Source organism: Lycorma delicatula, chromosome 6, assembly GCF_047948215.1.
Source record: "Lycorma delicatula isolate Av1 chromosome 6, ASM4794821v1, whole genome shotgun sequence".
NCBI classification, from domain to species: domain Eukaryota; kingdom Metazoa; phylum Arthropoda; class Insecta; order Hemiptera; family Fulgoridae; genus Lycorma; species Lycorma delicatula.
In genome coordinates this window covers 98,669,192-98,694,618 of record NC_134460.1, presented here as the reverse complement: position 1 = coordinate 98,694,618, position 25,427 = coordinate 98,669,192, and the positions used below count along the sequence as shown (strand labels likewise).

Here is a 25,427-nt window from a genome sequence, read left to right as displayed (position 1 = left end):
ATTCGTGTAGATTTTAGAGAGCGTTCGAACTTTTTTTTACAATTACGCTTATTGTACTGTTCAACGGTTTATTGATAATTGTAGATTAGATTCAGAAATAAAATTTCTCTTGAATTATTTTTACCCTGTAGCTTTCATGTACATGTACCTAATAATAGGTGTACCGACATTCATCGCATAAATTTGGTATTTGGTTGAATTTACATTCAGTAACGTAAACAGTAATTTTCTTCCTTTAAATCATTTTTTTCTTCATTTTTTTATGAAACGAATTGTTAGCTATTATAGTATATTATTAATTTTAATGAAGCATGAATTTTTTAGTGATATATAAATGTAAAACGTAGGTGTTCTTTATAAACTTGAGCGCGGGTTTCGCCTACATAATGTCCTCAATTGGTAACTTGCGGCGAGATATATTGAATACCAAATTATATTTAAGAGTTGCAATGATACTATATGAATGATTCAAATATTACACCGCCATACGTACTAAATCCTGTTTGAAAACTATTATAGCGCGCCTGCATTCATTCATTTTTTCACGTCTGTTCGAAATGTATATTCTACATTAAAATCTAATTGTAATTTTGATTATTACAAAATATTTACGATGTTTATTAGGAATAGTTACATATACTAAGAATACAATTTCGTTTAATGTAATTTTATTATGAAAAACTAAGAATTATTATTTGTATTACGTGCTTGCTATATATTATGTTTTTTTTCCCTTGTACGACAGTTTATTGGAATGCTAGATTTACACCATTCGTTCTCAAAGTGGACGATAACGCCCACTTGTGGGCTCTTGAGGCCTTCAGAGGGGTGGTAGAAGGCCCATAGAAAATTGGGGGCGTTCAGGCGGTCTAGGAAGACGATGGCTGATTTAAAAAAAGGTAAAAATTATGTTTTCCCGATATTTCAAACTAAAATTAAATACCTACTACAGTAGTACAGAATATTTAAGGGGCACCTATATTTTATGATAAAAAATTATTGTATTCAAGCTACTTTAACTTTGCAACCAAGAGCCTTAGAGACGAATAAAAAAGCTAGAATACTCTACTTTTCATACATCATCAAATTAAAAAAAAAATCGGTGAGAAGAAACGTTTTAAAAATTTGAAAGTTTTTCTTCTTGTTTGTTCAAGCGCATGGGGAAAACGAATTTTTTTCAGTAAACTGCATTAAAATCGTTTAAAAGCTTAAAACTTCAGCTTTAATTTCTTTTTTTTTTTGTATGTACGATTTTTCTTAACCGACATATTCCAATTTAAAGAGAAAAGGCCACTCTAATGCTGCATATCTCCCGATCTAAGCAACGTATTGATACAAATAATTATGGAGATTAAAGGATTGTGATCTATCTTTTGGGGGGCGTTCGCAAATTTTTGATTCTCAATGTGGGCGGTGAGCGAAAAAGTTGCTGGGTTCAGCAGGATCACGCAATGTGACATATATACTGCTCACGAAACTGTGGATATGTTACGGGAATTTTTTGGCCATCGTTTGATATCAAATGGGTTGCGGCCTCCAAGATCCCCAGATCTTATACCAGCAGACCTTTTCTTTTGGGAGTATTTAAAAAGCGTAGTTTTTAATAACAATCCTCATACACTTGACGAATTGAATGAAAGTTATCGTTGAAATTAAGATTCCAAACATAACGGAAAGTGGCTGCAAATGTTATGAAGTGTACGAACCTGCATCGGGATCACAGGAAATCATTTTGAACATCTATTGTAAGGTTATTAAAGGTAATTTAAATATTGTTGTATAAGTATTTTATTAATATTTTTGTAATAAATTCACGTCGTCAAACAAAGGGGTTGAATCCTTTTTGAAATACCTGTTAGAAATAGACTATAGGGGAAGTGACATTTATAGAATGATGCTAGGCGTGCGTAAAAATAAACTCTCAAACAGGGTTTTCATGTGTAGCTTCTCACCCGGTCACTTCTCGCAAATTCAGAGTTGACAATCACAAATGTTTGTAGTGTAATTTTTCCCCCGAATGACTAACGTGGATGGATAAAATTTTACGTACTATTTATTTACGTGTTAAATGATTAATACGACGTAGTGGTTTATATTTTTATTATTTATTAGTAGGACTTTTATTTACTACATTGAACTAAAAGATAGATTTAAAAAAAAGAATGGATGAAAGTGTGATTGTTACACTACAAAGAAATAAATACTATTATTAATAGTACAATGTACAGTATTATAATTTAAAAAGGACCAGACTGGACAATAGTATTTTTATTGCTGCTAGACTGTACTACAGACAGTCTAGTTTCTTTTACGAACTGAATAACTTTATTATAAAAAATAAAAAAATCACGAGTTATTCATCCGTATGAATAAGGTACAGATAAATAAATTCATTAACGCCTATATAATATTTTTTGAACGTGTATGTATGTACTATATAATTCAATTGTAAAATTTATTTTATATTTTTATTTATGAAGTTATGTCCTTATTTAGTGAAATCGTTTTTAATTTACTTAGCTTTTACTTATACGTTAGTATTGCCATGAATTATAGTATATTTTATCCTTTTACATTAGTGTAAATGATAATATCTTATGCAGAATTACGTCTGTACCTTATTTGAGAAAGTTTTGTTTGAATAAATTTAGTATATAGTCACGGTTATTAATAGTGAAGTCCTCCTCCTTTTAAAAACAACACGTGTTGCTTTTTAAATAGGATGAAAGTGAAAGAACATCGTATTTATGTCCTGTTCTTTTATCGCAATGCAAAGTACACTTATATGGACATGCAAATAATACTGCATGTACTAATGGTTCATATAATTTTATTAAATGTGTTTTTATAATGAATCTGATTTATTTTCTTTATTTATAACTTATTATTTATTAGAATTTTTATGGCAGTTTTTTTTTTTAAAGAATAGAGAACGAGTATGAACGAGTTTTTTTAATCTAAAGTGGTTCTCATTTGACTCTAATGTAATTTTGAATGATGTATGTTGAAGCCTTTATTTTACAAAAAAAATCGATTTTGTTGATACATTTCTTTATTTTCTAGAGAGGGTATTTTCTTATACATACCAGATAATTTAAGTGGAACCCATCAGGTCGAACTAGTGGTGAACTCGTCATCACAAATCAACTGATTTGGAAGTTGAGAGTTCTAAAGTTCAAATCCTAGTAAACGCAGTTACTTTTATATGGATTTCTACTAGATTGTGAATACCGGTGTTATTTGGTGGTTGGGATTCAATTAACCATATACCTTCAGGAATGATCGACCTTTATTTTTCTGTTCAGCTTCCGGAACCACCGTAAGGTATTACTTCGGAGGATGAATGAGGATGATATGTATGAATGTGAATGGATGGCGTGTTGTACAGTCTCAGGTCGACCGCTCCTGAGAAGTGTGATTAATTGAAACCCAACCCCACCAAAGAACACCGGTAACCACGATCTAATATTCAAATCCGTATAAAAGATTTGAACCTTAGAACTCTCTACTTCGAAATCAGCTGATTTGCGATGATTAGTTAATCAGTAGATCCGGTGGTTAGGAATTAACCCGGTGGGTTAGGAATGATCAACCCACCGGGTTGGTCTAGTGGTTAACGCGTCTTCCCAAATCAACTGATTTGGAAGTCGAGAGTTACAGCGTTCAAGTCCTAGCAAAGCCAGTTATTTTTACACGGATTTGAATACTATATCGTGGATACCGGTGTTGTTTGGTGGCTGGGTTTAAATTAACCACACATCTCAGGAATGGTCGAGCTGAGAATGTACAAGATTACACTTCATTTACACTCATACAGATCATCCTCATTCATCCTCTGAAGAATTATCTTAACGGTAGTTACCTGAGGCTAAACAGGAAAAAAAAAAGAGAGAGAGAGAGAGAGAATGAGAGAGACTGAGAGAGACTGTACAAGACTACACTTCATTTACATTCATACTTATCATCCTCTGAAGTAATAATACCTTATGGTGTTTCCGGAGGCTAAACAGAAATGTAAAATTAAGTGGAAAATTTTACTTCAAGAGTTTTCCATCATCATTGAGTAATATTGGATTCTTGTAAAGAAATTAGGTTTATGTCATTCGCGCGAAAGTTCTAGAAATTTAGTCGTTAAAATTGTGATAAAGAAATTAATATTAATTTCTGTATTCTAGAGATCCCAAAATCGTGTTCAGTTGGAATCTCCTTACATCGTCTCTCTGCATTTTTTTTTCAAGAGCCAACATTTTCTCATTTATCTATATATATATATATATATATATATATTTTTTTTTTCTTTATGGTCTCTTTGGACCGCGTTGAACTTTTTGCACAACAGATGTCTTCCGTTATTATTTATTAAATTGATAAATTATGTATTTTTATTTAAAAAATATATATATACATATTTTTTTTTATTAATTTATTTTTATTAATAAAAATAGTTTAAAAATAATAATAATAAAATCGACTTATAAGAACCATTTAAAGTCAATGGTTTTTATATATTATATCTTTTCTTTTAATCATCGCCTAATTAAGGGTTAATTAGTTGTTATGTAGTTGTTAATTTGTCGCCGACTTCGAAAAATTCGAAATTTAATGAGTTGTAAAAGCATTATTTTTTTTGTATTTTTATTTTTTTATTTTTAAGTTATCATATTTTATATTTTTTAGATAAATGATTTTTATGTACTTCTTCCCCATAATTTTTATTATTAATTTTATAGTAAAAGACTTGGAAATTTATTATTCAACGTTTCGATTGGTCGCTATATTATACCATAAATTAATTTTTTTCTATATTGATTAGCAGAACAGGAATTTCTTTGATATTGTTACAAATTCTGAAAATAAATATTAATCTTGGTTGTGAAAAAAAAAGGTTTAAGTTAAGAGAAATATATTTAGAAGTTGGCCTTTAAACGTATTTTATTTCTTACCTTGTTTAAGTACAAAAAAATTCCGGTAATTAGAAAGTAATTAATAAATATTCCGGTAATTAAAAAAAAAATGTTCGACCGTTTCGGGTTGCTTGGATTTTTAAGTGTTAGTTTTTACATTTGTATGTATAATAGTTTTATTAGAAAAACAAAAGTGCAGCTTTGATATAACTTTTCCCATTATTTATCTTGATGGTATGTAAGGTTTTTCCTATATTGAAGATAATTTCATTTTGTTTCGCATCTTTTAGGTTATTGTTGTTAATTATATAAAAAAATAAATTAGTAGTTATGATTAACGGCTCTCATTCAAATTGCAGGGAAGTTGGGTTTCCAGATGTTTTCAGAGCTAATTATTTAACTCCATCCTTACTGGACTTACTATTTGCATTCTTGTTTGTAAAGTTCCAAAAAGATATTTGGATCACTCGCTCCGGCAGTTAAAACTATTGATCTCTCACTTTGTAATCATTTAACTCAAAAGTAACCCACATCTTTGAGATTATACTTTTAATTTGAATACCAGCTGAGAGAGTAATGAAATTTGTTGCCGGAACGAGTGAAACAAGCGGCGGTTAAGTAAAATGTAGATTGTTTGTAAAAAAAAAGATGGTAAAATAACAAAAATTGTAGGAAAGGATGAATATATATATAATATTATTTTGTGAAAAATTAAATATGATTTTTTTTTTTATCTACTGCAGTTCACTTTATTTAGATTTTTGTTGATCATAATGAAGAAATAAACTATGATGAACTAACTTACATAAACTTTATATAATATCCTCAGACTCCTAATTTCTAACAGTTAAAATACTATCAAGATGTGGTATTGTGTTCCCATTATTTTCTGTAACTTCTCTCTTTCAGTTAGTTACTAATAAGGGTTACAGTCTGCTTGTTTTGAAACATGATATCCACGTATTCGCTGCATATTGTCTATCCATTTATAGTACTTGTTTGGCTATGCATTTTTTACTAAACAGTGCCTGCATTTATGTTATATGTACTTTGATTAAATTTAATTTGAACATAATTTTTTTTAAGTTTGTTCATTTTGCATTATGCACCTTATGATTTATTTAACGTGTGAATTGGGTTTTCTTTTTCATTTAATTTCTGTAATATTACAGCGTGTAGACGCTACAGAAAAATAAAAATATAGCCTTAACGATTTTAATTAATAAATTCATCACGTTTCTTTACGTTAATGGATTACTTCAAAACGCCATCCTTCAGCATGTTATTTTTTCTAACATTATACCGGACGACAGTTTTATGTTTTAAATTTAAGTAGAAATTTTAACGTACGTTGAAATTCTTATTTAAAAAAGACATTGTGTAAAGCTCATGAAATCGTTTAGTTCAGGAATGGATTTATTACAGCACCCGTTACATGTATAAATTGCATGGTATAATTTATAGTTCTTATAATCAGCTTAAATTTTGGATTAATTATTGGGTTGGATTAATGGTGAATTGAATTGCGTTGAAAGGGAATCATTATTTTATGTAACTATCTTGTTTCACGCTGAAGTGTACGTATTCATTAACCGTGAACAAATGTATAAATTGTTTGTTTACAGGATACTGTGTAGTTAAAAGTGAATTTAGTGCAGTACTGTATTAACTTTTTACTTTCACTCGTATTTATTCGGTGTTTATAAAATTTAAAATAATTTTCTAAATTTGGAAATTCTTTTATTTTGCGTAACATTTCTGAATTTCAAAATCCATTCATTATAAATAATGGATTTTCTTCTAGGTGTACCAAGAAATCAAATGGAGTTTCTGCGATTATCTATTTTTTTTTATTACTCTTAATGCAGTGTGGTAAAAAGTGTGTAGTGAACTATCAATTATTTACTCACGTGCACGAAAATAATGTTCCTTTTTTTTTTAGTAATAATATAAAAAAAAAAAATTACTGCAAATGAAATTTATCTTAATAGTTTTTGAAAGAGTTCTCCTTTTGTTCGAGGCATACTTTCTATAGAACTTTCCTCGCTTGTGTTATTAAACACATTTTAAAAGTTCTAACCAATGGAAAATCGTTTTAAGTGGAGACAGTTATTTTTAATTCTTATTTGGTTTGCGGCGGTCATTGTATTCAGCCCCTTATGCTGCTTACAGAAAAAAATTAGGAAGTATTGAATCTGTTAATAATGGAAGTTAAAATCTCTTTCTAAAGTATTCGGTCGCTAGAGATATTCAAAACTATAGCCTAGCTCATCTTGTAAAAAATAGTCTTACTATATTTAACGCTTTAGAATTTCTTAAAAATAAAGTTATGCGTTATGACCCATACATTTTCATCTTCATATTGTTCCTCAAACACCAACTTCTTGGATTGCAGTGGTTGTGTGTGAATAGTATCTGAATTTCTTTCATTCCATAAGCCAAAGTTTAGGCACTTATTTAAGGATATGAAATGGACACCTATAAAAAAAGGATTCATTCAATCTTTTTTTTTTTTGAATGAGATTATAAACTCCTCTCTGTATTGGACCTTTTAGCACTATGTATTAGGTGTAATTCTTGAACAATTGACTACTTATTAAAAAAAATAATTAAAATTTTTTTTTTTTACAATCTAAGGAGTTGTGTTCCTACATTAACTTCTGCCTCTTGCTATCAATGGTGTGGAAGGATTTAACACCAATTTAAAAGGAATTTCGAGAAATTTATATTACCACAAAACTATCTTTCAGTTACTTCTCGATGTATTTCTGATGGCTCTGGTATTCCAAAAATTTGCTTATTAAATTTTGCATACTCTTACAATTAGAATAAACTCCAGAAATCCTCTTATCTAAAATTTTTTTAACATGATTATTGCTTACAACATGTTTAAAAACATGGTGTACTAAAAACTTACTTTTCAGATGTATTAAAATACTCCTTAAAATTCATAAAATTTTATCCTAAATTTGATCATAAAATTTATATATTGTTTACTTTTCCTACATACATACATTTAACGCTTTAAAAAATTGCATATCATACAGAACATAAACATTAAATACATACACCTTATGTACATTTTATTTACAGAGTGCCCCACTAAGAATTGGAGAAACTTGCAGGACATGTTCTACTGGTAAAAATAATGAAAAACGTTGATGTAAATATAGGTGTGGAGAAACGCTTTGTTTTTTAGTTACAGCTAGTGAAAGATTTCACCCATATTTCAGCTATTCTAATAAATACAAATCCTGCTGTAAATTTTGGGACCCAAAGTAAGGAGTAAAGTTTGTGGTTTCTTATGTGATATGAGCTGGGAGGATAAAAAGGGGATCTTTCTATTCTATTGAATTGTCCTAGAGAACTAACTATATTGGTGAGTTTTTATGATATTCGATGTAAAACAAAAATCAGTGTCGAAAACAAGTATTTTTTTTTTAGGTTTGTAGTACAATAGCTTTGTTAAATTATTAATAAATGCCAAAGATTTAGTAACAAAACTTCTAGAGAATTTAATAATAAGAAAAATAATGTAAATGTAACCAATAAAAAGTAAATAAAAACTTTTCCAAATTAGTTTTTTATTGAAGCAAAAACGCCAAAAAACAGACAGAAAACAGAAAATCATATTATGTATTTTTCTTTTTAACCTCTGGGATCACCATTAGGTATTGCTTCAGAGGATGAGATGCATGATTTGCTGTGTGTTTGAAAATGCCATACTTGACTGGGATTCAAACCTGGAACCTCCGGATGAAAGGCCGAGGTGCTACCACTCATGCCATGGAGGCCAGTAAAATATTATTCTGTACCTAATAACATTATTCTTAATCTGGTAGTAGTGTGTCCTCCTATTTTTATCTCACTGGTGTGTGGGCTGTCTCACACCCCATACACCAAAAATGTTTTGTTTCTGCTCTTCGATGCAGTTAAAATATTTTTAGGAAAAATAAATTAGTAAATAAACAATTACACAGAATTTTGTTACAATTTTGACCATTAATTTATTTTTAAAATCTGTTAAAATTTAAAGCTTTAACAATGTGGTATATAGTTGTAGAGTTGGTGACTTCAGCATAGACACACGTGTTGTAATCGCTGTGCATTTTATATAGTTTTGATTAGGTTTTTTTTTGTTTATTTTAATTGATGCGGACATTGATTACATTGGATAGGATTTATTGGACATGGATACAAAATTTTATGACAATCGGATACAGAATACTCTTTTTATTGCAATTTTTCTGAGAACAGAACATTTTTGGTTATATTGATACTTGAAGCTAAGTTTGTGATAATATAGTGAGACAATTTAATGTAGTTTTCTCTACATTTTTTAATGTTTTAATAGTTAAACTGAAATACTCATGCTAACAGGTGAAGAGATAACTATTCACATATGACTTCTGATCTTAAGTAGATCATTAAGTAGATCTTAAGTAGTTTTTATTTTAATTTAGTCTTAAATTATACAAAAAATTCTTAATGTTAGATATTTTTACTCCACATTATTTGTTTCTATAATAATAATTTAAATTAATGTTTGTTTTTTTTTAAGGAGAAAAAACAAAACCCTGGTAATCTGTTCAACTTTTCCTTGATTTTAAAACAGATTAGTTGCTATTATTCCTTCTGTTTTATGCAGGTTTTCTATTTTCTTATATATATATATATTATAAATTACATATATTTTCAGTGTTTATTAATCTGAGATATTAAAAATTAAGTGATAAAAACTCAGCAGACTTCTATATGAAGATACATTTTCTAAAATTTTACTAAACACAAATGAAAGTACTTTTGAAATTTCTTATATCTAATTATAAATATTATTTGATAAGTAAACTTACCAAATTAACATCAATAATTGATTTTTGCAGGATCCTGTGTCATCAGTAGGTATTCAGTTCTAACTATCAGTGTGAGCAGCAGAATTGTTTGTCTATAGCAAAGTCTGGGGATTATAAAACAGTGATAGTTTAGGCAATTCTAAATTTTCATTTTTTTAAAAATAATTGATTTTGATGTAATTGTAGAATTGAATACCAACTGATGATCCTGTGAAAATTGATTATTGGAGTTAATTTGGCAAGTTTACTTATTTGTTTACTGTGATTTGGTGGTTTGGTTTACAGTTAATATTGAATTTAATTATTACATTGGTTAATATGTTGATGAAATATTTGAATTTTAAATATATATATATATATATATATATATATATATATATATAGTGCATTCTATCAAATGATATATAAAAGTAATGATTTCACTTCATTTTAATTGTATTTTAAATAATAAAGAGTAAGATGATTAGAATCCATTGGTTGCTTTCTCAAGTGGGTATCTGATCAACTAGGAATTATTTATGTTGTAAAAAAAAAATTTTTTATATACCACTTTTGTCCAATTGCATTTAATCCGTCTCTGTATGTTTCTTAAAACACTTTGAAGTTTATAATTTAAAAAAATTAAACACAGGTGTGAAAGTTTGTAAATATCCCCAGTTTTCTTTGATTTCATTTAACAAAGTATCATGAAAACTAAAATAGAAGACATTTATGATGATTACTTTTGTTGTTCTGTTGTTAAATCACAGCCAACTAAGGCCATAGGGAATTTGTTGGGAAGTTATAAATTTTCCAGATCATAGTGAAGAATACAGTCTTTGATGTAGGTAACATACAAATCACTGTGCCAAAGATTTGGTTGTTTATTTTATTGATTGTTGTTGGTTTTGTTTGAATGTTAACAAATAAAACAAATCGTTATTCTTTTCTGTGTGTTATTAATTATGGTTTCATTTCTATTTTACATTTCAAATAATTAAGTAGAGGAATGCAGAAATACTCATTTGATCTATCTTGATTGGTGATTGATTGTTGGTATTTTTTTATTTGATATCACTCTAAAGAGATATGTAACATTTCTTTAAAATCTCAACTGCTGTTCGCATCTGATTAAAAAACTATATTTTTCTGCTTATACCATGTGATTTCATTACATGTCATTGGCATTGATTAGTAAATAATGACCTATTGGGGGAGGTGATGCCAATTAATATTTATTTTATAAAAAAGTTGAAAATCAGGAATAATTAAGCTCTTTGTTTAAAAAATTGAATGATAAATACATTGGTGCTTATTAACGCCATTTTAAACAAGCTTAGGCTCTTGCTTAGGAAAAATTAATATTGTTGTTATTCAATCTAATCCTGGGATTTTGAGTGTAAAAGTGAATTAATGTCCTGCAGTTATAATCATTAATTGTTGCCAAGAATTAAATTCCAATGTATCTGTTTGATATTGCCCAGTATTTTTAATGAATGAGTTCAGTTTTTTTCTAATTAACATTTATTAAAATTTGTTGCAAGTGATCTGATTGCTGTGAACTTAATAAATTTTATAAGTTTTATGATAAACTGGTTTGCATTGTTGAATCTTTATACCATCTTGTAATTTAATGTCTAAAATTGTATTTAATAAGGTTTTAAATATAGTACTTTTTTTTTTATTAATTCATAATTCTGGTCATTCCATGACTTTATGATTTCTTTTCTACTTTTAATTTGTGTTTAATTTTACACCTAAGCACCACTTTTCTGATATTTGTTTTAAAAGAAAATATTTCTCTTAATATAGTCTGTACATATTATAAACATTTACATATTTTGTTTGTTGAAACATTATTATTATTTAGTTATAAATACTTCTGAATGAAAAATTCAGCTTAAAAATATATTTCATTGAGGATTTGAAGCTGTTTAAAATATTTACTTAATGTCTTCTATAGTCAGACATCTCAATCATTTAAGTTACATGACGTTTGTTAAAGTAAGAATGAACAGAAGAATATTATACATTTATTTGTAACATTTTTGTTTTTTTTTTTTACAATTACCAATAATGCTATATTTAGCATTATAACAAGTTTAACTTTTTTTCTTTTTTGTTTAAATAATACTAATTAATGTAAAAGAGTTATTAAGCATGTTGAGACAACATAAATCGATTTGATATCCATTCTTTAATGAAAAAATGTTGTTTTAATTTTTGTTTTTTCATAGAATACTTGAATTTAAACATTTATTCAACTATTTTAATTTGATGCCATTGTTGAAAGAAACGGAGAAATCAGCCTGAAATAGGGGTAGAAAATTCAGCAGTCATTTACATTATTCTTGTATAATTGAAATTGAAAACGTTTTTATTAATAGGAAAAATTTTCATTGATAAAAAGAAATAATTATTCATATAATGCTTTAACTCAATGTATCCATACAGTTGATTCTCAGGAACATAACCTAATCAGAATTTTCTATGTATTACACTATATCAAACAAATTTTATTAGAAAAGTGAAATTTGTGTAAACAGTACATGAATTTAAACAGCTTGTAAAATCTCTATGGTAAAATCTTTTTTTATAGATATTTTAATAGTAAGAGTATTATAACTTTATCAAAGTATAGAGTATTTACTGATTTTTATCAAATCAATAGCTCAATCAATAATTGATTTCATTGTGCAATCCCCCTCACCAGACAAGAAATTAGGTTTGCCATAGAACCAAAGACAAGAGTTGCCACCTCCTCAAGCAAGCTCTTTCATAAATACAACTGCTGCATTAGCTATTGCCCCCCTTTAATTAAAAGGTGGTGATATTTCCTTCCTTTATTGTGCTTATCCAGGGAAGAGATGAGTAAAAATCCCTTTCAGCACGCCGGAAGGCGGAGGTAGATTTTACTGGTGCTAAGTAGGGGATAAAAAAGATTTTCACCTTTAAGTTAAGAAAACCTTCAAATTTACTCAATACGATAATGTTTGCATGTGAAAAAAAGTTTCACATGTTTAGCATACAAGCCCCATTTTCTTATAATTCCAGCAACATTTTGAACCATTCCTTGCTGTAAGGGTTGGTCATATCAAAAATTGTTTCAGTCAAAAGTTTTAGGTAATGTCTAGAGAATTTAAACAGATTCGATTCTGTGCCTATTAAGGGAGGTATGTTTTTTTTTTGTCTTTGAAACCCCAATGGACTAGTGGTTGGTGATATCAAAAACTTTACATAGATAACTTGTAGGCCTTTGTCCAAAGAATAGTAGGAATTTAAACAAATTTTATATTTTACTTAATAGGAAAGTTATAGCGATATTTTGCTTTTTTGAAAAAGCCCTTCCCTTTCCACCCCCATGGTCCGATTTTGCATATTAACGAACTCAACTGAGATATTGGGTCATTATATCTTATGTATCAATTTGAAAATGATTGGCGCAAAATTATGGCAGTTATCGTGTCCACAAGAAAGTTTGTATATAAATGTTTTTTGTTTTTTTTTAAGTCGATCCTTTCAGGAATCAAAGAATATACTTGGGTTGATCGGATTAATATAATACTTAAATGTATATATAAACTTCTGAACTGATGGTGGTTTTTTTGGGTCTGAGGGATGTGAAACGCGAAGATAAGTCAAAATTTTCTGGAAGTTGAATCATATTACCCATTACAATAGAAGTAGCATTCTTATGAAATCTACCTAAAAGTGTCAAGAGGATAAAGTAGTGGAATTATCAGCCTACAAAGGAATGCAAAGCATCTTCAAAAGAAATCAAGATAGTTGATTAATTTGCTCAGGACTACTGTTTTTACTTGGTCAAATAAAAACAGTCTGTGGTTATTGATGTGTTACAAAATAACACCTAGAATGTTTTACAATGATTATCATTGATAAAAGTGATAAAAAATGGTAATTTTCTGACAAATCTGAAATAAATTTTTATTAAGATGGAAACATTTTTTTATTTGCTTGAAACTTTATATGTTTTGCATGCATGGGTTGTGCTTTCATCATTAACTGGCATTTTTTTTATTGCACTTAATTTCAACATATTATTGCTGGCAGTATTTTTTTTTTTTTTTTTTACAATTAAGAAGAATGTAATATGCAACTCTTCAGAGAATAGCCTCCTGCAAATTGGAGTATGTCAACTAAAAATGAATTCCTCTGGTTGAAGTTACAATTCATGAACAAGTTCCTGTAAGTCTGCAAAGTTAAATAAATAATAAAATATACAATGAAATTGTGCACATGTATGTACATACATGCATGAAGTGTATTAAATTAATGAGCTTGGTAGCTGAAATTATATAAGTTTGCTAATTAGCATAAAGAATTAGACCTTAGCTTTCTTGGTCATTGACTTTAATTAACTATCTTAATTTTCTTTGTGTGATAAATGAGTAAGGGTGTCTGTGTCTATCTGGATTGTTAGGTAACACGCACATGCACACACATGGTCACTCTCTCTCTCCCTCTCTCTCAAACGCGCGCGCGCGCGCCCACAACACGGACATGGAATTTGTACTTCATACAAACATTGACATCATCAGTTATTTAAGATAGGTTTCATTAATTTTCTTGGCCGGTGTCAGCTGTCAGTTGAGTCCTACCTTTTTTTTTTTTTTTATAAATCTGTAAGTCCATCTCTCTATTTTTGACAACTAAAATTTTATTTATTATTAAACGAAAAAGTAGAATTACACATATCATCTAGAATGTTTGGTATTTAAATAATTTTATTTATAACTAGCTCCCCATCACAGCTTTGCCCGTGCTATATGGTTACTTGGGTTTCTCATAGTGGTCAATGTTTTTATTTTATTTTTTTTTATTTAGTCAAATATCCCGAGGCAGGTGCAGCCAGTCACATACAGTAACGGTGGCAGTGACTGTGTTGGTTGAGCCACAGTGCCATATACCTCCGCACCTGAAAAAAATCAGAAATAAAAAACCCAAAAATAGTTTTTAGATATTTACCTAAAGAGTATTTGCAAGCCCAAATCTACTGAATAACTCATTTATTATAGTCGGGATTGGGAAAATTTACAATTGCTAAAAAATTTTTGTTTTATCTTTCTTCATCCCATTTCAAGGTCAAATTTCCTTTTTTTGTTATATTGATATAAAGGATTCACTCACCAAAAATCAGGCTGTTCTTCATTTGTGACCAAGAAATTAAAACAAAAAAAAGGGTATAAAAAAAATTCAAAAATCGTGTTTCACCCTTGAAACTCGGAATTTCAAAAAATATAAAAATTTGTTGACAGATATTCATAATCATTCAGTTAAAATCCAGCTCACATCATGATAGACACTCACAGATCACAATTCATTTATTCATTTCATTAAAATTAGTGCTTCAATCAGGAAATCTCCACTAGTACATGTATTTTTTATTTTTATTTTTCGTGATGAAATATATTTAAAAACCCTCTCAGTTATGCCAAGAAACATTGGTAACAATTTGGTTGCGATTGATCAGATAGTTTTTTGTTTAACTTGAACAAAAAACACCTTCGTCTTTATGTAATAGTATAGATTCTTTAATGTTCCATCCTAGTTTATTAATTTAGTTTTTTCATTGATCAGCATGTTGATTGAAAGAAAATCATGTAAAACTACTTGAATAGAAAAAAAAAATTTTCTTTAGATGGTTTTATATCAATTTAAAGCATGTGTTACTTGTTTTGGATAATGTTCAATTTTACGATTTCCCCCCAATATTTCATTCATTTGTTTCAGTTTATTTTTCTCTTCACCTTCATTTTGCTTTTTTTATTTTTAATCATTTTATAGATTATGTTATCATATTGTTGTGAATTCTTTTAAATCATTCTTTACTCTGAAATTTGTGTTATAGTTTTTTTTTTTTTAATAAAAAATCAGTCTCCTAATTTAACATTAATTGTGTTTGTGATTTTAAAAAAATTAATAATTAGAACATTTTTTTTTTTAATTATGAAATGAATATTCACTTTCTAAATTCATAGAATTTTATTCCCAGAGCTATTTATTTGTCCCATTTTTCATTAGTGTTACAAATAGTGGTAATTGCAACTTAACTTGAAGATATTAAGAACCCAAACATCTGTGGTTGAATATTTTAACTGTATTTCTATGTAATAGTGTACAGGTGGTTACAAATGAAATATACACTTTCAATAACTTATTAAAAATTTATTTTTTAAGAGTTGAGATGATTATTTAAAAGAATTCTGTAGGTTTTTACTTATAAATGTTCAATGTGTGCACTGTTTGTAACACGACAGATATCAACACGGTACTCGAATTCATCCCAACACAGCAAGCATATGCTGGTCAACAGTAGCAACAGTATTTGTGATGGGTTGTTTTAAGTCATCAGTATCAACAGGGGGGATACAAAAACGTTTTCTTTTACATAACCCCATAAAAAGTAGTTGCAAGGTGTGAAATCTGGACTTCATGGTAGCCAACTCTAAAAAACACCATGTTTTCCATGCTTGTACGTCAATCCATCATCTGGGAAGGTGGTCATCCAGACAGTTTTTGACCTGCAAGTGCCAGTGAGGCGGAGCTCCATCTTGTACGAACAGGAAGTTGTCACTATCTTGTTAAACACCTATTCACGAGATGCAGCGCAAAACAAATTCGCTTTAGGGGAATCGCGTTTATGTTGTAAACTTTCTTTTGGGTTTTCTGTACCCCATATTCTTATATTATGTCTATTTACTTTCCCACTAACGTAACACGTACATTCATCACCAAAAATAAGGCAATGAAAAAAAGCCATTGTCATTTTCAACACATTCCTACAACTCCACACAAATATGTTTACATAAGACTGTGTCATTGACATTTTAACTTTGTACTAACTGTAATTTATAAGGCGTCATTTTCAGATGTTTTTGCAGAATTTTCCATGCAGTTAGGTGAGGAATTTGCAATTCAAACTTGCTAGTCGATTTGCTGGGGCTATGTTGATACACATCATAAACATGATCAATTTATTCTAAAACAGGTCTTGCAGCACTTTTTTTTTTGAAATGGAAAAGTGTCTTGAAATTGCTTATTCCAATCATAGAGTGATTTTCTCTTTGATGGTGATTTACCATATTTGTTCTGAAACATCGCTGTATGACAGTAACCTGTTTTGGCTAATTCGAGCACACAAAAAGCTTTCTTTACTGCAGTAGCAGCCATCTTGCCAGACTGGTAACATGACACATCAATCGGTGACATTAGCAGCAGAGCAGATATACCAACATAAATTTTTTAAAATTCCCTGCAAAACCATATCATTTACATACACCAACTTAATTTTCGAAAGTGTATATTTTATTTCTAATCCTCCTGTGTAACCATATATGTGAGCTCACGTTTACATTCATGCAAACTCAAATGTGAGTATGATTTGTCTGTATATGTTGTAGTTGCTGATTTTTGCCTATAACAACTTGTAAAAGATAGGTTTCGTTGTCTTTTTTGATTGTACAGGTGTGTATATTTTTTTATTAATTTTTTTTTTCTATTTATTAGTGCAATCACTGTTATTAATATTAATTTTCCTATAAACTATTGTTAATTTAATGATATGTGTTAGCACATTAGTGTGTTGATATGTTTAGAATTTCCATGCGTATCTTTCCTACGAAGTGATTTGAAGAAATCTATAATCTACATTGTGCTTATATATGTTCTTTATAGTTGTGGATGAATTAATACCCATGTAGTAAAATTCAATATTTAGTGCTGTCTCTTCAGTTTAATTCACATGACTGAGTTTTTGTGTCGGCTATCTGTATGATTCTGTTATTTTACTTTGTTTTAAAAATAGTTCAGTAACTTTTCCTGAAATTGGAAAATTTTGTGAGAATTCTAGTTGATGTAATTTATATACTCGATTCTTTTTTTCCTGTACATTATGCTTTGTTTATAAATGTAGGTAAATAGCTGTTACAGTAAACATATTTACTATATCTAGTGAGATATTTTGTTGGAATGAGTTCTTTATTGCAGTTGTCACTTGACAACCATGTATATATTATCATACAGTATATGTGAAAAAGCTACATGTTTCTGCTGCATATGTTGCAGATAAATGTATCGGTTCTACCAGGATTTATATGACAACTTTGTATTTATACAAGGAAGCTAAGTGATATGTAGTATTCAAATTTTAATATTAACTCTAAATTTAGGTTTAATTTGTTGATGAGTTTAAGTAATGTAAGACATTATTGTAATGTTCTTCGTTACTTTTGAAAAGAAGAGTATGTCATCAACATGGTTTAGATATTTCTTATTAAGTAAAGTGGCTTTTTCAAATTTTGTAATTTTAACAGTGAGCTAGAAGTGAGTGAATCTGTGTAGTATTATTTATTCTTGCATGTGAAATAGTTTTTTGGCAGTCATGACTTGTATTAAGCTTATGTGTGCTCTAGTTACTATTAAAAAAAAAGGAGATATGTATTAGCCTATAGTATTTTCTGTTGAAATATTCAACCCATACTTTTGAAAAAAAGATTATTGAAATTATGGCTGCAGTTAAAAAACATATTTTCCCTTGTAACTCCATTTTACCCTACAGTGCAGTGCTTAGATAGATAGTAATATTTCTTGCACCCATTAATTTCAATTTCTTTTAATTTAAATTCAGCTGTTGTGGACCTGTTTATATTACTGGGAAAAGATAGTCAAATTTTCTTTCTTTTTTAACAAGGTGACCTTTAATTAATTATTGGTGGGAATTTCTGTGTACATGTACTTATGATTTTGTGATTATTTTATTGTAGATTTCATTGCTTTTTATTTTATGTTATGTAAGTCAATGAATTTGCCTAAACAGTAAAATTTAAGGATGATTTTTAACATGTTTTCAGAGGCATCTGTATCATTATTGATCTCATAAATAATGTTAAATTGTCAGAACTACTATAGATAAATGTTCTAGATTTTAAAAAAAAATGAGTGTTGCTTTGTCAAATGCTTATAGGAACATGTAATTCATGCGCATGAACTTACGGACTTGGGGATTAACTATTTACTGACACATAAAAGAAAAAGTTGTGTTTACTGACATTTTTATGTGAAAGTAGAGTTCACAGTATCATTATGATATTAATATAATGAGTCTTATTTTTTATTTATATTTAAATTAATTTTTTTTTTTTTAAATGTAATGTAAAACTTTCTCTGCTGTCATTGCATCTAATTTCATTTATTTTTCATTGTGATGTATTCTGTAATATGAACATTTGTCCACACTAGCTGACAAATTAAATTGGCTAACTATGCTCCGCTTTATTTTTAAATTAACTTTCATTTTATTTATATGATACAGTTTTCTTTTTATTTGTTTTGAAATGTATTTCTTTCACCGACTTTTGACTCTGATTTTCTTCGTTGTGTTACTGTATTAATATTTATTATTTCATTAAAATAGACTTTTTTACCATTTTATTAGTAAATCATTGTAAATCTTTTCACACTTATTTGTAATTTCATAATTTTTTATACAATTTTTATTTTATTTTAATTACATTAAAATATTTTAACTTACATTTTTGGTAAGTTTGAAGATGACTATTCTGGGATTAATCTAATCTTAGAACTGATTTTAATAGTTTAAATTCAAACTATTCAGTATTTTTGGTATAATCTTTAAAATTTTCTTATTTTAAAGAAGTTATTCTGCTACAAGTTGTGTGATTCAGATCTTAATATAAAATTATTTAAAATGTGTTTAAGTATGATGTACATGTGTTACATTATGGTAAATAGTAGTTAAAATTGTTATATGATAAAAAAAGTATTATAAACTCAAAACATGACTGTTTTAATTTGAAAAATTCACACCTTGACTTTCATTTTAAGTTAATAATACTTTGTATAAATTAGAGATTCTATTTGAGGCCAAAGGTTTAATATAATATGTAGGCTTTATAAACAAGGCAAACAGGTGCTTTTGTGCAGTGTATGCATCATGTTTAAATTGTAATCAGTATTTTGACAGATGAGAATTTCTATGAAAGGAGAAATATGTCAATTATATGACATCATAAACCAACTGTAGAATTCTAAATATTATTTTCCAAATTGGGTATTAATACCCAGTTTGGAAGTTAGTAAATTGCCAATGAAAAATGAATAATAAAAAATGACAAAAATTTATAAATTTCTCATTTTGATATGACGCCTTAAGTTGCATTATCCATTTACAGCTTGGGGCAATGACTTGCCCAAGCTAAGGTCAAATAAACACCTGTCTATATCACAATAATATTACATTAAACCAGTCAAAATTTCTTGATGGTTATTTTTAATGTAAAAAAAAAATCAATAAAAAAAACCACATGATGATATTGATGAACATTGTTGAGATAATATCCACCTTTGTGTAGGTACCTTGGTTAGGGTAATTGCTTTATGTGTTTACCGCTGCTTCAAATAAATAAATATAAACATTTATCAATTCATAATTAGATATGATCCTTTAATATTTGAATGAATAATACAAGATTATGTATAGGTGTATATAAATACTTTTTAATGATTCTATAAATGATACTACATTGTTAAAGAATATATTTTGTAAGTATGTACGTTAAGTTCATGAAAATTGATAGAAGGCTGGAAGAAGACTGCATAAGTGAGTGTGGAGCTGGCTTATATAGTTTGTATGGAGCCGCTGAATCGTCAGGATCCGAGTGTATCTGAAAGGAGCTGTGTGAACTGATAGAAAGATCTTTAAATTTTAAAGTCCTTAAATAAATTTTTAATAACATGCACCAAGTCTGAACGAACATCATAAAAAAATTTTTTAGTTTTAAAAGGTTAGACACTGGGTAACTTTTGTACTAGTATGATTAATTGTAATAAATTAAAGAACCTTCCCTAAAATAAACATCAGCTTGTATTCTAGAAGTTTCTGGTCAAAATTTTAACTACGTCATTTATCATGTTAAATTACATGCACTAAATTTTATATGAATAAAGTTAGGCACTTGGTTAGAACCTTCAGATTGTTGATTGCAGTATTCCCGGTTCTACCCGCTTGAAGAGTCAATTACCCGGGCTTCTCTAAAAAGTTTCTTTTACTTGATCCACAACTTTCTCAGAGACGAGAGGTCAGCCAGCACTTTTTTTTGTGTACTACACTTCCTGTATTAAACTTAAACTGCTGAAACCAATGTATAATAGAGTTTATTAAACATATTAAGTCTATTAGGAGGTCACCGTATTCTAAAAGAAAATGTCTACGAATAGTATAAGGCTTTTATGAGACCGTACTATGCTTATTGCTTTCTAGTAGTATGCTTATTGCATGGTAGTCATTGCTGATGATCCTCCTTGTCATTACATCGTGCCGGCATGCTCATTCAAGGTCATTAGTAACATTAATACCTGTACTAAGTTTGAAAAAATCAACACGCTAAATTGCTTGTCCATTTTTTAATAACCCCCTGAAATGCGCTGAATAATTTATGATCATCCTATATATATTTATTACTTATTTTGGGATTTTCAAAATTTATGAATGTTAATGCTTAAAATAAAATTTAAGAAAGGAACTAAATAAAATTAAATTATTCTCTGATTTTAATGTACTTTATTTTTTTGTCATTAGTGATTTAACTGAAATTCATTACCAGAAGTTCTTTTTAACAATGTTTTTATGAATGAGTTCTTGATCGTATTGTATTTTTTTTTTTTACTATTTTCAAACAATATATTCCATTTTTTAAATATAAATTTACCTTCATTTTTAACCCGTTAATTAACTATATCATGAAATAATTATTACGATATTATGAACAATTGCTATAAAAAAATGTATTTCTTAATCGTGTTTAGCAAAACAATGTTGCCAACTCGTGGACGCGCATGCGCAGGTGGGCTGATTAATTTTCTGGCCTGATAAAGAAAACATTTTTTGGGTTTTTTTTTGTTTTATTTTTCAATATAATCTCCATAAAACCTAATATATTTTTCATACCAGTGCTGTAGTTTAGTTACACCATTTTTATAATGCGATTTGTTTAGCCCCTCAAAATATTCATTTACAGCATCAACAACTTCCTCGCTTTTAAATCGTTGTCAAAAAAATCTGTAAAATGTTTAATTGGCAAGTGAATAAAGCCAAGTCTACCTTATACTTTGTATGTGAAAGTGTTTATCCCCCATATAAGTGTAAATTATGATTGATAATATTCACCCGCCTCCAATGAGCCTATGGTTTATATGTATGTGTATTTATAATGCAATGATTTCTTCATGGTGTGTAATGTGTCAATCTATGTTTAAGGTCATGTGGGTTTCCTAGCCTTTGTGTTGTATGTGTAGTATCTTTGAACCTATTTCTTTATATCCCATCCCTGTTTAAGTGCACATCTAAACTTAAGTATGATTTAAAACTCACCTGTCTTATGTTAAGCAAAACAATGTTGTAAAAAGTTGGACGTTTTTACAACATGCAAGCCTTGGAGAGGAAAAATTGTTTTTTTCACATTCCAAAAGTAAAAAGGTTAATCTACATTCAATAGGCGGATGAATTTACCTGAGCCTGTATTGTATGTATGTGTACTTATCTATCCTACCTATCCTCCATCCACCACCATGGTTGTGCACTTGGTAAAAAGATAATCATCATCTACTCCATGGAAGATAATTAATTTTTTTTTTTTGATAATATAATGTAATTGTAAGTTTCTGGTGTGACAACAGGATCGGAGGGGGGGTAAAGTCAACTTAAAATTTATCTCCAATAGAATACCAATAGTGTGTATGTAATTTAAAAAGGTTGTTACAGAAATGTGAATTAACTGATAAATGTTTTTATAGAAACAAAATTTATGTACTTTTATTTTGTTAATTACATAACCAAAATTTAGTAATTTGTATACATATTTCTTCTTGACTTATTCATTGAATTAGAAAATAAAAATTAAAAAATAAATTGTTCATAAATTATCATGTTCAGATAAGGGAATAGAGAACTAACTAGGGAATTCATTATAAAAAAAAGAATTCTAAGAGTCTAATAGAGCCCTGCAACAAGGAACTAGGAAACAAGTAGAAACAAGAAGACAGTTTAAGTTATTACAATAAAATGGAAAACTACTATTTAAAAATATAACAGTTTGGTTAATGTGTGAAAAATTTGAGTTTGCATTAAGTTTTAGAAATACATTTATACAAAACTAAATAATTTTTGTTTGTATATTATACAAGAAAGAACTCATCTACATGACAAAGAAAGTGTTATTAATATATTAATAATAACCCAGAAAAAATGATATTAATCCCTTTCTGCTGTATACTGTTTCCAAACCCCATAACTTTAAAAACCAGTTCAATAAAAAGATTATTTAAATTAAGATAGAATATAGGCGGGTTTGTCTTTACCCCATCAAATTTAACTTGTTTCACATATAACTTCATTGAGGTCAACATAAAAATGTTTTGGTATTGTATCTATATAGAATTGTGATGAATTACAATTCATCCCAATTCACGAGGGAAAAGATGTCTATTGGTCTGTTTAAGAAACGGAACATGAGAGAATAGTGATTTCGATTTTCACTTATAGCTGTCTTTCCCACATTCTTACAGCCATTTTAATTGGAGGAAGGGTAATAAAAAGGTGTGGCCTCAGCCCGATGAAGGTCATGAGGTGATGAAGTTGAAAGGGTAGACTAACACAAACAATAATAAAAAGTATATTGTAGTTGACTTTAGATAAGATAATCAAGGTAGTCTTGATTATTATTATTACTTAATGGCCTCTGTGGCATGAGTGGTAGCGACTCGTTTCTTCATCTAGAGGTCCCAGGTTCGAATCCTGGTCAGGCATGGCATTTTCACATGCTGCAAATCATTAATCTCATCCGCTGATGCAATATGCAATACCTAATGGTGGTCCCAGAGGTTAAACAAAAAGAAAATCAAGGTAGTCTTAGAGATAAGATTGTACAAATTATTTAAGAGCTTAATTTGTATTCATATATGTATATGAAAAAAAAATTTATGATTTAATGTTAAGATTTTTATAAACTTTAATGATGGAAAATTAAGGGTAATGATTAGAATTTTTATATGACATTTTTATTTATTTCCTCACAAGTTATCAAAACCCAGTGATGTATTCAAAACAAAAACATGCCTCTTTAGTTTTATTATACGAAACTGAATTAATTACATTGATTTACAAATTACAAGAAGATCTTCAAACACCAGTGTGTGAATTTTAATCTATTTTGTGTGCTGAATTTGAGAATCAAGTGAGTTTTTCTTCATCACCCTTGACTTTTTTGTTATACACCCTTCAGAATCGCTAAGTAATATTACATTTTTAAAGTGACAATGTTTATAAATTTGGTTTAATAAATTTTATAATTTATTATATTTAATTTCAGTACTCATATTTTATTATTTTTTTAAATAAAAAAAAACCCTTATAGAATGCAGCTATAACAGATAAATATAACTAAAAGTGGAGGTGGTAAAGCAATAAAAATTACTTTTTCCTTTTGTGTGGAGTAGGGTCCTCTCTTTGCAGAAAACCAACTACAGTAGTTGCTCATCATTGATTCATCCCATCTGCCTTGGTAATGCTCCTCCATTTGCAATATATCTTGATGGCATTCTTCCTTTTCATCACTCACAGCATCTAAAATTGGTAGGAAAAAGTCAAGGTAAAATGCAAAATAATTCATTTTTAATGACATTCGTCATCCAACATTTTTATAGTTCAACAAAAGATTTTGTACTAAAAGATCACTATTTTCTGCTTTGCTATTTCCAAGGAAACCATGAACTTCCTTAGTGACTTCCATGTTGTTAGCTCTATGTCATTCAACTTTTTGTCAAAATTTTGATCATTGAGTAATTTTCTAATTTCAGATCCAACCAATATTACTTCTTTTAATTTGGCATCACTTAAACCTAGTAAATACTTGTCTTAAATATTTAAATCCTTCTTCTTTATTTAGTGTTCAGGAATGAAAGTGTCTCTTTTTGGCCACTCTTTAATCACATAATGTTCATTTGATGTACAACTCTTCCACAAACATAAGAAACAGCAGTATTTTGTAAAATCACCTTGCAGACCAAGAAAAAGACCAATAACTTTGAGGTTGCCACAGACATTCCATAAGTGAGTGTTTGTTTAAAGGTAAGTGTTCTGTCAAGCATGACACCGAGGTATGTCGGGTGTGGATATTGTTGCAGTGCGACTCATTCATAGTTAATGGCAAGAGTTCGTTGAGCTTCCCTGTTGTTAAGATGGAACCCTGTGACTTCAGTTTTATTTGAATTTGGCTGGAGTCCCCATTTTTTGAAATATTTACTGATCGTACCAAGGTCTTCTGTCAGTACAGCCTCAGTTTGGGCTAAGTTCAAGCTTTTGGGACTGATGGCAATATCGTCTGCATACATGAATTTTCGAGATGTAGTTGGTGGTATATCTGAGGTATAAATATTAAATAATAGAGGTGCCAGTATGGATCCTTGTGGTAGGCCATTATGTAGGCTGTAGAAAATGCTTGGCTTTCTGTTGATAGACTTTTCCAAAAGTCTTTCACTCAGCATCTCATTCAGTAAATTAAGGAACGATTTGCAAGGAACAAGCTGATACTTGTTCACTCCTCTCTTTTTCAACTGGGCCTGGTATGGGATGCTTTTTATCTTTGAGAATAGCTGA

The 25,427-nt window shown here is 29.0% G+C and overlaps 1 protein-coding gene across 3 annotated transcripts in view; it reads left to right on the top strand.

Annotated features, from left to right (window-relative positions):
- The window catches only part of LOC142326065 (sodium/calcium exchanger Calx-like), a 113,629-nt gene that overhangs the window by 44,742 nt on the left and 43,460 nt on the right, over positions 1-25,427 (top strand). The window lies entirely within an intron of this gene.